At 44.4% G+C, this 17,148-nt stretch overlaps 1 protein-coding gene across 1 annotated transcript in view; it reads right to left on the bottom strand.

Annotated features, from left to right (window-relative positions):
• Znf536 (zinc finger protein 536) overlaps positions 1-17,148 on the bottom strand; it is a 291,973-nt gene that overhangs the window by 201,107 nt on the left and 73,718 nt on the right. The gene's annotated exons all lie outside the window — the stretch shown is intronic.

Here is a 17,148-nt window from a genome sequence, read left to right as displayed (position 1 = left end):
AAAGAATAGAATTATTGATTGTGGGTGAATTAGCAACTCAAGAAAGATTCAGGATGCAAACTGGAGATGAGGAGGGTGTTGCCCAACAGTAGTTAAGTGCCTGAGGATGGGGCCATGTAGAGAAGAAAGAAATGGGGTGGTCAGGAAGAGGAAGCACTTGGCAATGTCAGGGCTGATCCTAGAGGGGAATTTCTCATCACACATGAACTTACATTTAGCAAGAACTGGAGAAATCTGGAGTTTTCCAGGAAAGCTCAAGCCAGATGATGAGACCAAATGTTCCTTTGAAGATCTCCCTGCCCCTGTAGAATATCCTAGTTTGTCAGGAATACTAGTGTCCCTGCCCCTGAAGTCAGGAAAAAAATGGAGTTTCTAGGACCATGGTTTTTCTAGTCATTAAAATAGGAGGGCATCTCAGATCCAGTATGTTCCTCAATCTTTTTTACTCCCCATGAGGTAACAGGACATCAAAGGCTTTGAATCTCACTCAATCTTTCCCATTGGATGCTCTGACTTCCTACAGTTGTGTAAGGTACTGCTATGGTCTAGAGTGGAGTGTCCTCACACAAGCCTGATGAATTGAAAGGTTGGTCTCCATTTGGTAGAAGGTTATTGATGATGACTGGACCAGGAGGGTACTAACATAATCCATGGATTTGTCTACTGATTAATGAGGTATATACAAGGGTTTGAAGGGCATATCTTATTCTGTAGATAGAAAGATGACAGATAGACAGATAGATAGATGATGATAGATAGATAGATAGATAGATAGATAGATAGATAGATCGAGATATATGTATAACTTTTTAACCAATAAGCAATGTAATCAACTGATCATGAACTAAAATCTCTGAATCCACAAGAAAATAAATTATTTCTCCTTTAAGTTGATTTCTCTTGGCCACTTTGTCATAGCAACAAAGGTGACCAACACAGGTGTGGATAGCCAAAGAAGAATGGTGGCTATAAGGTAAATCTAGGCCTTGGGTCCTCAAGAAGCCTTGCAGCCTTGCTCTGTAGGTATTCAGAAGGCCACATCTCAGAATGAGGAAGTGTTGGGCAACAGAAGCCCAAAAACCTTAATGTGTACCCCAAAATATCGATCACAGCATTTTTATCAGATAAAGTGATTCAGGATAAAGGTATGTTATTATAAAAATTCAGATTACTTCCTTTGAACTTGGTCAATCTTCAGGTGTAAAGGAACCCTTAGAACCAGGCATGATCTATCCTGCCCAGAAAAAGCTTAAAAACTGGAGGCAGCAAGAAGCACATAAAAACAGAGAGAAAGATTTGACATAAGAAAATCTTGGCAAGGCGCCTTTAAGCCCAGCACTTGGGAGTCTGAGACAGAAGAGTGGTGAATTTGAGACTAACCTAGTATAAGGATATAGACCAAGTTTCAGGCTAGTTTTAACTATTGACTGAGATCTTATCTTAAACAGCCAAAATAAAAATGAAATAAGCCAAGTATGGGGACACAGGATCTTAATGGCTGCATTGAGGGGCAGGTAGCAGTCAGCCTGTGTGATACGCGAGGCTATGGGAGACAGAGAAACACATTTTCCTCATGCCATACTTGACCCTGGAGGAGAACCAACTAGCATGTCCACTCAAGGGCCCCTAGAAAGAAGCCCCCAGATACACAAGGCTCCTTCCTATGCCTTGCTGTGCTCCCAGAACTCAATGCACTAACCACATGATGAAGTCTAATTGATCAAAATATACCTCTGCATGTCCAGGGTGCAGAGGCACAAAGTTAACAAGCTGCCCTTTCCTTCATGCAAAGAAGCTGGGCTCTGATTAAAATCAACTAGAATGAGCCCTCTGTACATCTACTTTAAAAACAAGAAGCCACTAATTCAATTTAATTCAAAGACTAAAGATGATTAAAATTTCTGTAAGTTACCTGGAACTTAGGGGAAAAAAGCAGCCTGTGGTGGCCATCTAGACATTGATAGTTGTTGGGAAATAACTTCTGCTGTTTGATTGATGCGGTTAGCTTTTTGTTGGGTTTTATTGTTGTTTTTTGGGGGTGGGTGGGTATCATTCAATAGCTTTTTCAAGTCATCTTTGAGTACCAACTATATTTCATCAAGGTTAGTAAAACGGTAAAAAGGAAAACAAGAGAGAAAAAAAGCAGATGTCTGAAAATGAGGATTGCCAGTAATATTGATGGAATCCGGTAATTTCTTTCCTGTGTAGTAGCAGATGAATCCAGACTGTGTACCGCCAGGCAAGGTTTACCGAAACATTAAGGGTTATAAAAAGAACCTACAAGACAATCTCCATTTTTGATTTCCCCCACCCCCAAAACATCACTAAAGGCAATGCTTGTTTCTTTAAAAAAAAAATTGTTAATTTGTAAGAAATTCAACTGCTACCAGAGAGGTCTCCATACTTTCAAACCCTCCAATATTAGCACAATCCCATCTGATGGGTGATATTGATTAATGCTATTAGCTCCTTCCAAATATACTTGCAACTTAGTCAATTCCGTCATTTAATAATTTTGCTAAATCTCAAAAAATGGAGACGCAATCTCGCCTGGAAGAAGGCAGCCCTGCTAGTTATTTACAGATTGTAACATTTACATAAGAGTTTAGTTTAACAAGAGATACAAATATAGATAAAACCCTTAGGACTTCATTCTCTGAACTGCCCTCTAAAAATCTGCCCTGCAATTTGCAAACTGAATTTTGTGCAGACTATTCCTGGAAGGCTTTGTGAATTAGGGAGAACTAACTCAAAGCAAGGGCTGGCTAATCACAATTTTGCAAATTGTACGTAGCAATCATCCTCACATTGTGAAATTCCGATCTATAAAATGCTGATGTTTTAAAGTTGAAAAATAAATTAGCTCGCGAGAACTATTTCACCATAAAAAAAATAAATAAATAAAATCAGTCTGAGGCTTTACAACTAAATTATTTGTTTAAAAAAAATTAAAAGATAGTCACATTGGTAGCAAATATTAAATAAAAGTAGGATGTCATCCAAGCATGTTCCTGCCACAACCATTTGAATGAGAGAGAGAGAGAGAGAGAGAGAGAGAGAGAGAGAGAGAGAGAGAGAGGAGTGAGCATGCACTTCCAGGCATCCCCATGTGCATGACCTCTCCTATAAATACTCACCTGCCAGGAGCACGTGGATTCTATAACTCTCCAGCATGTGCTCATGGTCATGCCCAGACTTCTATTTTAAATGCCTCCAGCACATTTGTCTATGGTCTGGAGAAGGCTTCTCAGACAGCGCCGAGATTAGTCAACAGTCTTTGACATATCTTCTATTCACTTGCTAAATCCAATTCACGTCTGTCCAGCCTAAGAAGCTGGCAGATAGCGCGCATTTGTTTATTTGTTAAAACCAATGCCATGTGGGTTACAAATACTCTAGCAATATCCAATCACAAGGAAGAGAGAGCAGTCTCAGAGGCATACGGCGAGCTGGTGTATCTGAAAATGGATTTGCCTTGGGTGAAGAGAGTTGACTTCAAAGGGGAGTGGGTCACAAGACTCAGGGCTGTTGGCTCATTTCTAGAGAACATCCTAAAGACTATCATCCTAAGAGAAGAGTAAGCATACATATAATCAAATGTTTTGGTGTGCACATATGAGACCTCCCTTCTTACTCCATATCCTATACTGTATCCAATACATGAAGCCAGGCCTTCTCACACTCACCACTCCCTGCTGACGCATAAGCTCCAAGACCTCTTATGGACTTTGTCACTAATTGAATTTTGCAACATCTAAAGTTATCTGAAGCAGAACATGGTGTCACACCCCTGTAATCCCAATACTTGAGAGACTGAGGCGTGAGACTCTTAAGTCAGAGGCCAGCCAGAGATACATAGTTAGACTGTATTTCTAAACAAGTTGGTAGGTAAGGAAAGAAAGATGAAAATCTTGCTTGAAATAAGCCCAGGTTTCAATATTGCCCTTCTCTGCCACTGTGCTGGCACCTGCCCCTTTTCTGGCTGTGCATGTACTAGACCTCTCGGGAGCTACAGCACCATTTCTCTGATACTTTGCAGACCTTCCTCTGTTTTGTTTTGTCTTGCTTTGTTTTCATTTTCTTCATATTCCTTAGTTGTCACACCAAACAAAACAAATGCAACTTGCTTCTGACTCACTGTCACCTTGGGTACCATAGGAAGGGGTCATAGCACATTCCTGGGCACCCTATAGGAGGTGAGCTTTAGAATTGGAAATGGCCTCTAGTAAGCTCAAAGGAGCTGTGGTGATATCACTGCAAAAGTGCCCACAATGTCCTTGGAAAGAACGGGTGCTGTGCCTGTCATGGGCCTGCTGCCTGCCCTTTGGGTCTCATGATGGAGACACTCAGCCACCAGTTCCCTTCCCCAGAATGCATCTCTTACCTCTTACCTCGGGCTTCCACTTGCTCAGCCTGCAGCTTAAGCATTTCCTGTAACATTACTTCTACAGAGCAAATATTTATATTGGTAAATACCATTAAAGTATGATCTACGTTCAAGTGTTTCCTATAGGAGACTGAGGAACAGGAAGAAGTCGGCTGCCTAAGCAGTGAGGAGGGGGAATGGAGCCCGTGGGCCGCCATGACAACTGACAAAATACCTCCCTATGGGGCTTTCTGCTCTTGACTGAACACTACAGTATAAGTAAAGCGTGCCCCCCCAACAGCAGTACACAGAGGTCCCTGATGGGGTACTCAGAACTTTCCCAGCACATAGAATCTATGGTTTGCACAGAATCACAGCCAGTAGCTCATGCGAGTGCTGGTCTCAAACACATAGGCCTCTGTGATCTCATGGTCTTGGAGAAGATAAAACAGAGGACAGTGGTGGGACTCAGGGATGAATCTGGGGAAGGCAAGCGACTTAGTCTCTGTGTACTAACACCTAGGCCAAGTAGAAAGAATTGCTTCTAGAGTTTTCCAAAAGTTCTTCAACATTCATTCAGCCTGTGGTGGGATGGCTGCTAAAGAAGGCACATGATCCCCTCCTCATGCCCAGGGCATTACTTGTCACCTTGACTCAGTAGGCCTGGCCTCCCAAATCTCCTTGGCACTGAATATCACTGCTCTTTGAGAAGTTGGCCAGTATGAAGGGCTTACCTGTTTTGTATTTCCCTTATCAACCACGCAACTCCATCTTTTCATATATGTGGCACCCACCCCAGTGTCTTCTCTAAGTTGCACTGTTAAGATTTTTCTCATTGATATTTAAGAGCTCTTTACATATGTTGAATATGAAGCCTTTATTAGAAATATTTAAAATACTTTCTTAGATGTCCAAGGCAGCTGGCTCTAGTGACCATGCTTAGGTTAGCATGTTGGAGTTGAAGAGACAGTTTAGAGGTTAGGACCACTTGTTACTTTTACAACTGAGCCTAAGTTCAGTTCCCAGGATGCATATCAGACAGCCCACAAAAGCCTGTATCTCCAGCTCCAGGAGATCTAATACCCTCTTCTGGCTTTCACACACAACTGAAAACCTGTGATATACATCACACTCATATGTGCACACACAGACAAAAAAATTTTAAATATATTATTAAAACAGAAGTGAATAAATTCATAGAACACTGATAGATGTGTGTATGGTGTACACCTGCAACATTGTTCTGAAGGGCAAGTTGTGGTGTCTATCAAAGAATTAAGAATATTCACCTTGCAATCCATCAATCTTATATGGAGAAACCTACCTAGAAACACTCAAAGTTGTTCACAACTTAGACACACCAATTTCTGAAGGTTTGAGGACTAAATTGAACCCAAGGCATTGGGAATTCGAGGCAAATGCTCTGACACTTAGCTGTATTCCCATCCCTTGGTTGTTGTCACTGTTGCTGCTGCTGCTGTTGCTATAACTGTGGGTTTTAGGCAGTCTCAAAAGTCCAAGCTGGCCTTGTAGTTACCATCTTCCTGCCTCAACTTCCCAAGCACTGTGATGGCAAGTATGTGTCACCATGCACACATATCTGCAGTAATCTGTGCTGCTGCTGCCTTGGAAACAGATAAACTGAAAGTCACCTCAACTGTCGGTCCAAAAGCACACAGTTCTATAAAGGTGAGCCTGCCACTGTTGGAGCATGACACTTGAAGAGAAGAAAGTCCCCAAATTAAACAAACAGTACGACCCAATCATACATGCCAGCTACAGCTACGATCTTCTTCACCACATGAAAGATGGAAATCCATGATCATAGTGTGGCAGTACATAGCGCACCACTCAGAGCAAAGGTTTTCCCCACAGTGGGAGAGGAAGACTCAGAAGTAGAGTGGAAGGGGACTTCGGTTCTTCCCAATGCACACATCTGTCCTGTTGAATCTGAGTGATCAATGCACAGAAATTCTATAATTAAGCAACATCATTTATCTTAACATACAAAACTCTAGTCGGTCCTCTGTCACTAAAACAAAGACTGAAATCCTTCCCTTGAACTCAAGACCCTCCATCAAGCTCCAATTGGTCTTCTCAAGCCACTCCCGGCTCCAAAGTGTCCTACTGCATTGCCCCTGCTTGTCCCTTCTGTCCTCTCAACTTCTCTCATACCTACCTGTCAGCCCACACCTCAGGAAGCCTTTTCACTTTACCCACATCCCCCCTTCCTCCACCCTCAACAATGATTCTCAACCATGTCCTAGGACTTAAGGCTCATTCCCTTGATGTGTGAGTGTGGCACACTGTACTGTCACCTCGTCAAGAGAAGGCCCCTATATCATCCCTCTCTCCTTCATGTTTATTCAGATAAACCCTCCCAACTGGAGCAAGATTCCAGCTGCTGCAGATAAAGAAAGGATGCAAAGGACACCTGGTGGAGTCAATAACCTGGCCAAGGCACAAGCAGTGAACGAGAGGATGCAAAGAGAGTACAAGCAGGTTAAGGAGGGTAAGCACAGGACAGGAAGTAGAACACTCTTATACAGCACAGCATTTATACCAGGGCTGTGGAGAGGCACCAGGTAATGAGCCAGCAGGAAACTGAGAGCATGTGCTCACCACTCTAGCTTGTAAGCCATCTGTCTAGAGAGACAAGCAAAGGCCCTGGCTGGTAATGGCCTCCAGAAAAGGAAGGGACTTGGGGATGATCAGAGTATATTGGATCAGGTCCCTAGTCCATTCACAGGCACAGTCATCCTATCAGGATGACATCAAGGATCTAGCCACACCCAAGCTCCAGCTCTGGAATGTGTGAAAGCTGAAGCTTCCTGAATCCAGACAACCAGCATACAAGCCTCTGTCCAGGCCAGAAGAGCCAAACTCCCAATGGAGAGCCAATTGGGACAAAATTAAAAGGCAACTCTATATCATATGACCAACAGCCAAACCCTGCTTCCCAGCTCCCCAGATATGGCTCTGGGCATGTCCATTGCTCCATCCTGAATGCAGCAGCAAGGATGAACAGCAGCAAAATAAATGGGAGACCTTCTAACAGCTGACTTTAAGTGGTACATGGCACCTGGTAGGAGGCACCCTGGAAGCTATAGTTGGTTTACTCCAGAACCATGTTGGCCAGATTGTATATACCTGAAACTACAACCAGGGGAGACCCCATGAGCACCAGCCCCCCACCAGGAGCCTCCAGGCCATGTAGCTCACAGCTGACATGGCCCTTCTTAACATTCCATCCATAGGGACACCACAGAGCATCTTCAGTGGGAAGCCTTCACCCTTCCACAGAGGGCCAGGACCCCTAAGCCCTTCACTCTAAAGTATTCTGCTTAACGAGTAAGCAAGACCCTCCTCTAACCTTCAACTTAAGAAAATACCATGGGCTTTAAATAAGCCATGTAAGCAGTTTCCCAGGATAGCCCCAAGGAAGAGCTCCCTATGAGGTCACAGCATTGAAGCTGGATGCTGACACATATACATAACCCTAACCCTGTGGAGGCTAAGACAGGAGGATTGTGAGTTCAAGGCCAGCCTAGACTATGTGACAAAAGCAAGGATAGCCTGAGACACTTAAAACTTTGAGTTCAAGGCCAGACAAGGGTATGCAAAATCCTGGTAAGAGAGAGACAGAGAGGGGACTATTGGAAGCAAAGGGCTAGACTGATGATCATATAGGAGTTCATTGTAGGCTCCCTTGGAACAGTATACCTGGCTGCTAGTCCTATGTTGCTACCTGGCACTGTGGGCTACTCTAAAGTAGAGAGCCATTCCCTCTGTCCATGCTGGAGCCTCTGGGCTTCATACTGGGTCCATGAGGAGACTCTATTCCACACTGCTTTTCCTCAAGGAAGACCAATACTACCCCAACAACTTTCCAGGGCCATTTTTGTCCCTGCCTGTTCCTAAGGAATGTCACAAACTGTCCCTAAGTAGGAGTCCCAGAGTGATAGGACATGAAAGCCATTGTTCTTGTCAAATGCCAGTCCTGAAAAGCTCTAACTACATAGGTATCCCACTCCCAAGATTCAGCAAGGTGATGAGAATTTGGGGGACATGAGAGCAGATCTGATAGCTTAGCTCAAAGAATTGGCCACCCAAGTGGTGTAGAATATACAAGTTGCCCTGAGACTCCTGGGAAATGGGGGTGCATGTGGCCAGACTCTGAATCCAGCTTGCCCCAACCAAAGTAAGGTATAGAGGGACAGAACAGGGCAGGAATTCTGGACAGAAGCCAAACACTCCTAGGAGATTCCTATGGGCTATCTTACCCACTGAGATCATTTGACACAGTAGGAGGCTTCAGTGGGCCAATTCTGCCAAGAAAGAGCAAACAATGAAGCCCAGAATGCTAGGCACCCAGACAGGGAACTACCTAGAAGCAAGCACTGTTTGGCTTTCCAGGCTCTAGAAGCCTCATCTCTATTGGAACCTAAGGTGGCAGAGACTGGCATGCCTCTGGGGGAAGGTCCTCATGAGTCCCCAGGGGCTAATACAGGTACAGGCTCTGGGCAATCTGTATAGTTCACATCCTAGCCTATGAGGCAGCGTACCACAAGACCTCATGCAAACAGTATAACAGCTGCACTGTACTCCACTGTATCCCTGAAGGAAGGAGTGTCTCTGAGCAGATACGATAAGGCGTCACATGACTTTTAAACAAGGACTTTGGTTCCAAGTGCCATAGTGGGGTCAAAAGAGGAGTCCCACTGAGCCATGCCCCCAGACCCTCACTGGGGATCTACTGCTAAAGTACATCCCAGGACCTAGTTTTTTTTTTTTTTTTTTTTTTTTTTTGAGACAAGTCTGGCTCACTCACAAGGTAGCCCAGTCTAACCTTGTTATTGAGATTCTCTGACTTCAGCCTCAGGAGTCCTGGAATTAAAGGTACATTCCAACATGTCTAGCAATTTTTATATGTGTGTGTGTGTGTGTGTGTGTGCGCGCGTGTATGAGAGAGAGAGAGAGAGAGGGCGGGGGGGGGGGGGCGAGAGGGTGGGGGAGGGGGAGGGAGAGGGAGAGGGAGAGGGAGAGGGAGAGAGAGCGCCATCCATATACATGTGAGTGATGGATTGATCGACATTAGAGAACAACTTGCAGGAGTTGGTTCTTTGCTTCCATTATGTGAATTCCAGGGATCAAACTCATATCCTCAAGCTTGGCAGCAATCACCTTTACTGTCTGAGCCATTTTGTAGGCCCTGTTTTTTAAAATCTTTATTTAAATCATTATTCCATAAAGAAAGAAAAGTCAGGTGGTTTTTTTTTTTCCCCTAAAAACTCTGATGACTTAACTGAACTAACAAAAAAAAAATGGGATGGTTTTGGTTTGTTGTTGTTGTTTTTCATTGTAAGAAAGTCAGAAAACTAATCTTTGGGTGAGATAGAGATGACAAAAGTCCAACTGTGGGGCCTGGGAAGTTCTTTGTGTTGATCAGAGGGCAGGGACAGAGGAACTGAACCCTCCCCTGACACCCTCGAAGTCACTCTTTCCTGAGAAGCCCACAGTGAATGTTCTCACTTCTACCGTGTCAGGCTAGCCATCTAGTGACCCACAAACTCCTACAATTCAAGGTCATGGTCACCCCCACCCCACCTCGAGGCAGACCTGCCTCCTTTATCCCTCTTTTTGTCACCTACACAGTGGTAAATGGAAGGTGCCCCAGGTATTCAGCACTGTACCCTGCACTCCAGTGATGGGGCATGAGTCTTACCTGGTCGGGTACCAGTCCTGACCACTGAAACATGGGGGTCCAGCTAGTCTGAGCAGACCAACCTCAGATTGTGACAAGAAGCAGCTGAAGTGGTGGTGGGGGGGGGGGTGGAACACAACAAGGAGAGGAGACACCGGTAGGGGGAAAGAAGGGAAGAATGTCAAATTTGATATAAATAAAGTTTCTTTAAAGAAAATATTAAACATCATGGCTGTGACCAAAGGGCTCAGAAGGCTTGAGGGAAGACATGAAGCAAGGTTCATCTAGAGCCCATCAAGCATTGGCACAGAGTAAAAGAACAGCATGGATGCCCAAATCGTGGAAAGGCTTGGAAATTATGGCACTCTGAGAAAAACTACTAAGTATAACAAACCTTTTGGCACACTTGCACTGTGGCTAGACATTATTTATTATCTGTGTGTGTTAATTGGAAGAGGGAGTCCTAACTTTTTAGAGGTGTGGGGTCCTTGCATCCTATCCTCAGTTTGAGGGTTACTACGTGGGGTAGGCCTGGGATGGACAACCAGCTGGTTTCCCCCACTGCTGCCCAGTATCAATAATGACGAGAGCAGCTTGGCAAACTCCTCCTGATGATGGGAAAGCCCTCTTGATGTTGAGCAGGTGTTCAGTCCTGCCTTTATAACTTGTCCAAAGAAGGAGTCCCAAGCCAAGGCTTTGAGACATCACATCCCCTTGGCCAATCTCTACAAGGACACCAACCTGAGCCCTGGGGTCAGCACACAGGGTACGCCACCAGATAATGAGGAGTGGGCTTCACCAAGTAGCCCTCTGCCATCGTGATCCACCCGTCTCCCCATGGCCCATTATCTGAGCACTTGAACCCTGGATAACAATGAGTTCACGGAGAATGAAAGTGCTCAGCCTTAATTGTCTGCATTTAGTCACGCAAACAGAAGCAATGGTCTGAGAATGGCTAGTTAGCTGCTGACAGCCTCTGCTCTGGAGCTGGCTCCGAGGAGCGGTTACAGACTGTTTTGATGGAGACTCTGCCAGAGCAATAAATTCCCTCTTAAACCTGTTTGCCTGGAACAAGTTTTCTCCCTTTATTTTTTTTTTTTTTACTCTGTCTTCTCCTTCCTCCCCACTCCTCCCTTTTTTTTTTTCCTTAAATGAAATTCCTGCCGCCTCTAATATCCAACAAATAAACATCATTAAGAAATTGAAGGCACTGAAAGAATGTGCGGTTTATGTTAAATTTTCCCGTCAATCAATTCTGCATGTCTGCATGAAGCCGATGATCGCATCATCGTGTTAGTGTGCCTGACTTGTTCAGCACAAAGAAGGTGGGAACACTTTCTCAAGCAGGGATGTCAGCACTTGAAAACCCATCACCATCTGTGCGCATTTTCCAAGAGGGAGAAAAACAACCCCTGTTTAAGAATACACCAGAACAAATAACTTGAATGTTTGAAAATAAACCACGGGGTCAAAGAAACTTTATAATGAAATGGGGAAGCAGCAGCATTGTTCTGGGTTTTTTTTTTTTTGTAACACGGGCCTTCGGTACCTTCATTTACCGAGGTCTTCGCTCTAAAAATAGATATTAATAATAGCCAGGCAACAGCCCGTACTATGTGAAACGCATACAGACACGCTATTTTAGAAACCCCGGGTTCTCAGTGAGGCCCCAGGAGCAACCTATAATGATACAGATCTCACCCTCTCTCAGTCTGGTCCCCATGGCTTAGGGAGTGTCACCCTTCCTGTACTTTCCTACCTCCCCCCTTTACTTTTCCTATTTGAAACAGAACAGGAAGCCCCAGTAACCATTCAAGATGATCAGTCGAAAAAGAAAAACCTAAGGAAGGAAAAACTTTCGTCGCCCAACTTTTCCTAGCAAAGCCTGTCAAAGCAACGTTGCAGAAACGGCCCGAGAATGAATGGGAACATTGTTCTGCCCTTAATAAACTTATAAGCCAGGAGCTTTTTGATCCTATTTTTTTTTCTTTCTGCATCTCACTATTGTACTTTGTCACGAGGAGGTCTCGCATAAATAATGTCGTGTTCTTATGAAAGTTTTTAAGGCACCCAGAGTCGGACAGCACGGTTACAAATGATATCTAACACAAAGACTATCAATTAATCAAATGAGAGCATACTACAGGCGCTCACAATACACAAGCAGCGAAGGGAAAGATAAATTGATTTCTGCTGAGGCACTGGGCCTTTTCAGCAGTACAACTGTGTGAAAAATACCAGTTACAGAGTGTGCTGAGGCAGCAAAAGCATTTAATACACCACAAACAGTTATCTAAGGCACCGTCCAATAACCGACAGTACAGTAGTGTGACCTACATACTAACGCAGTCATTGTTAGATGTGGGAGCCACACACTCCACACCAGTTACATGGCCCACAGCTTTCTCAGTCTTTCTGGGAGTTCCATCCCTCTCCCCCCTCCTTTCCCTGGTTTCTTCTGCTGAACCATCTTCTGGGAGACAACCCTAAAAGCAGAGTAACTCAGCAAACGCGTCTCTCCTTCGGCTGCTTCCTCGACTTCTGCATGTGTCTGAGTATTTCTATCTATGGCACACTGTTTTGTTATTTGTCCTCCGATGTCCTTTACTGTTTTCTCCTTTTGTGTCCCAATCTCAATGAACTTCTTGTCTTAAGGAAAAAAAAAATAAACTTTATCCCTGGATTCAGGTGCAGGTGTGTGCTATATGTTGTATATAAAATGTCACCCACATATGGTGAACATGAAATGTCTTAAATACCTGGTCTCCAGCTGGTAGTGATGTGTGCAGAATGATGGAAAATTTAGGAGGTGAGACCTCCCTGGAGAAAGAAGTTCCCTGGGTGGGTTCTTAGGGATATATCTCCCCTCCCTCCTTCCTGCCCACCATGAAATAAAAAAGTTCCTCCTCCATATACTAACAGTTTGCCTAAACACAGGGGGCCAAGAGACTGTGGACTGAAACCTATAAAACAGTGAGCTAAAGTAATCCTTCCTCCCACAAGATGCTTTTGAAAGCATTTTGTCGCAGTGACAAAAGGTCTCACTAACATGGTAGGGTTCTTCCTTCTGTGTGGGTTCTGTTCACTGTGCTACCCAGCATGTGCCATGACAACCTTGGCCAGGGAAGGGAGAGGAGAGACTTGTGGTGTTGTGATGAGGGTCTCACTGTCTGCAAGTGAGCTTTATCACCAGGTCCCATCATGCCCTTCTCAGGAAACATTGGTGCTCCACACAGGAACACAGAGAAGCTGCACAGGAGATGGGCTGCTAGAACTGAGAGAAAGCTGTCAACCAAAGTCTGAACTTCAGTATTACCACATGGAAACCTCTAGTGACTGCACTTCCCAAACTCTGTCTGGAGAAGAGCAAGCCTGTGGGCCCTTGAGCAACTGAGCTTTGTAGGCCTTCTTGAAAGGCTTTCTTATGCTGGCTACCCCCAACAGCTGACCATGGCCTTCTGGAATCCATTCTCATGGGACATACGATGATAACAAGGACCTGGAAAAGTCCAGTCAGCCCCTTCTCACCATGCAGTGAGGGACCCAAGATGTTGCCGGAGCTAAGAATTCCTCTGGAATTGAATGACGTACCAGCTTTGTAAGTACTTAAAGAAAAAAAATCTTCTTTGTAAACCTTTCTCCCACCCCACTTCAGTCTTCAGAACTTATGACTGATAATCCTCTTTGTTTTAAGAGAACCATGGTTCACATGGGGGGTGGGGGGTTCACAAGATTACATGGCGAAATCACCAGGCTCCTCTAAAATAATGCCACAGACTTAGGCTCATCTGGGGTTACATTTTTAAGTCTAGTACTTTTCAAGGAACTGCTATGTTGTGAACATCAAGCAGATAGAAAAACATCCCATGGCTCAACCCCCAAGATGCAGCAGGTAAACTCCTGGCTCTGGACGCCTCCTGCTTAGGTGAGAGCTGACACGTCCTTTGACACATGTGGCCTAATTTCTGCAGGCTGTCACTGTCGTCAGCCAGTGTCCATGTGAACATAAGCCCTCACATAATGAATGGTGTACTTTGCAGACTCCTGTTTCTAGAAAGGAATGATTTAATATCATAAAATAAAGCTTTAGACCTCCATGCCAATTACTGTGTTTAAGTCATCGAAAGCCACTGAGGAAGGTTAGTGGGGCACGCCAGTGTTAAGGGAATGTGTAACCCATCTGCAAAGAGAGGCCAAGCTGAGCCGCTGGCCGGGTAAGAGGCACAACTCGCTAAAAGCTTCCACACAGTGCGAAGAAAATGTCAGATGTACAACCCCACTGCACCGCAGTAAATACAAGCCCGATAACTAAATCGTTGTCACAGGCTTTCCTTGAGGGTCAGGCTGAGAAATACTGAAACACATAATCAAGTCTTTACTGTATTTTAGCAGAAAAGGGGAAACTATAGAGTTCACAGCCCACTGACAGTTCCTACAGGGTAGGCAACAGCAAGGGACACCCGAGGAGAAGGGTGGCTAGATGGGTCAGAGCGCCCTTGGTGATGGTGGCAGAGCTGCAGAGCTGGGCAAAGACAGGAATCCTCCTGTTCTTCCTCCTCTCCTCTCCCCTCTGTTAGGACCAGGTCACCTGAGGGTACAGAATGTTTGGAATCATCTCCCATGGCTTCCTGCCATCCAGCTATGGACCATAGAGCCATAGTGCCCAACCACAGTGGCTGTGCTTTCTCTAGCACTGGCCAATTTTGAATTAGAAGAAAGAGAAGGAGAAGGAGGAGGAAGAGGAGGAAAAGGAAGAAGAAAAAGAGGAAGAGGAAGAAAAGAGATGATATTTCACAGATCAACCAAAGAGGGAAACAAAGGGGAAGGTATTTAAGTTATTTTAATATCAAGTGTTTTTCAAAGCTATAAATACATATGAGGGGACTAATTGTAAACTTCTCTCAGAGACTCAAATCCAAATTCATGTTGCTATGCGGATTCAATGATAATAAATTACATCCTTCTAAGTAAAGCGCGCACTGTAATAAAACACCCACCCTTGAGAACTTAGAGGCCTGATCCCAGCTAAAAGAATTCATGGCTTTGGAATTCTGAGTATATATATTATTTTCCTGTCAGTTCTCACAACTTCTCTCAATTACTGATGTTCTCCACATAATGAATTTTCCCGGGTTTGATGTGTGATTGCGGCTATATTTTTATCTATATGTTTTGTGGTCCCTGTACTTAAGCTTTTTGCTCACAAATCCTTTATTAAAAATACTAAATTGTAAGAAGTATATTCATATTTCATTCAGTGTTCTCTCTACAGAGATGTGGCTCCCCGAGCAAACACAGCTGCATAGGAAAAGTCGCCATCAGAAAACGCACACAACCACAGATCTAACTTTGGGTGGATCAGCTCCCAAGTAACTCTGTGGGATTAGATTTCTGAGATATCCTTGTCTGCCTCCTACAAGAAACTTACAAATGATCTTGCAATTTCCAAATCAAAATGACAGGTTGGAGTTTCACTTTAGATAAGGCCCCCCCAACCAAAAGCCTACCCATAGACATTTTAAAGTCAGCAAGATTCATACCAAGACTCTTGACAGTTTTGTCTGTTTTATTAAAATCATACAGGTTAGAAGCCCTGTGGGATGACTCACATCTCTCGTCAACACCCAGGAGGATGAGCAGGAGGACTGAGAGTTCAAGGCCAGCCTGGGCTATTGAACCTGGGTTACAAAGTGAGACCCTGTCTTTAAGAAGACAAAAGAAGGGGGCTGGAGAGATGGCTCAGTGGTTAAGAGCACTGACTACACTTCCAGAGGTCCTGAGTTCAAATCCCAGCAACCACATGGTGGCTCACAACCATCTGTAATGAGATCTGATGCCTCTTCTGGAGTGTCTGAAGACAGCTACAAGTGTACTCATATATAATAAATAAATAAATCTTTTAAAAAAAAAAGACAAAAGAAATCTCCTCTCCCAGTCTTCCCCAAAACCCCTTGTCCCATACCCCCTCCTCCTATTTTTATGAGGGTGTGCTCCAAACATCCTCCCAGTCCCATCTCCCTGCTCTCGAATTCCCCAACACTAGGGGATCCAAACTTTCGGGGACCATGGCCCTCCACTTCCACTGATGTCTGACAAGGTCACCCTCAATTACCTATACAGGTGGAGACATGAGTCCCTCCCTTTGTGCTCTCTGGCTGGCGGTTTAGACTTTGGGAGCTCTGGTTGGAACTTTTGATACTCTTTCTAGAAAGGACCAAAGCACCCACACTTTGGTCTTCCTTCTTCTTGAGTTTCATGTGGTCTATAACCCCTGTGTGAATGAATTATGATTTGAGAAAATGAAATAAATTCTTTAAAAAAAAAGAAGACAAAAGGAGTAGAGGGAGGGATGAAGGAAGGAAGGAGCAGAGGGAAGGGAGGACAGAGGGAGGGAGAAGTGGAGGGAGGGAGAAAGGGAGGAAAAAATAAGAGGAGATACAACCCAATATGCAAATGCATATTCTGTTTGATATCTGTGTGTCATCAGACCTTAATTTGAAATGGAAAGGCAAGATAGAAAGAAACAGAAAGAAACAGCTCACTGTCATACAATGGCTCAGGCACAGAGCCAGGTAATAAGATGACAGAAAGACAGGACCAGAGACCCACCATGTCCTGGGGGTTTCAATGTTATCAGTCTGAAACAATAAGAGGGAAGCTCAAAGCTGAAGTCTGGCCCATGTAAATGAGCATCTCTTAAAAAAGAAAAAAAAATCCTTCCTCCAGGGAAGATCACACTGGCCTGGTCAGCTAGCGAGCCACTGACCTTTGGAAAGGGGGAACATAGAATTAAAGCTGCCAATAAGACGAGACAATTACTCAACAGATTTCAAGAGCAAATGAATACATGGGTGAGTAATGGGAACGTTTGTCAGCTGCGGTCAGCAGAATAAATGAATCTGATATTAAAATTTGGAGGGAAAATAACGGATGTGACCCCTCTGTCAAATCGAATCAGCTTATATGTCTCAAGGAGCCCCTCTGTGCCCGGACCAGGATTAGTGTCACAGGTGGACCCAGGAAAAGATGGACACTCAGTAAATTTTCCCTCCTTGCAAGGTCCTATGACCTCTAGCCT

Source organism: Grammomys surdaster, unplaced genomic scaffold (assembly GCF_004785775.1).
Source record: "Grammomys surdaster isolate TR1022 unplaced genomic scaffold, NIH_TR_1.0 125984, whole genome shotgun sequence".
NCBI classification, from domain to species: Eukaryota; Metazoa; Chordata; class Mammalia; order Rodentia; family Muridae; genus Grammomys; species Grammomys surdaster.
Note: the sequence above shows the minus strand (reverse complement) of the source record. Positions and strands in the feature narration are given on the sequence as shown.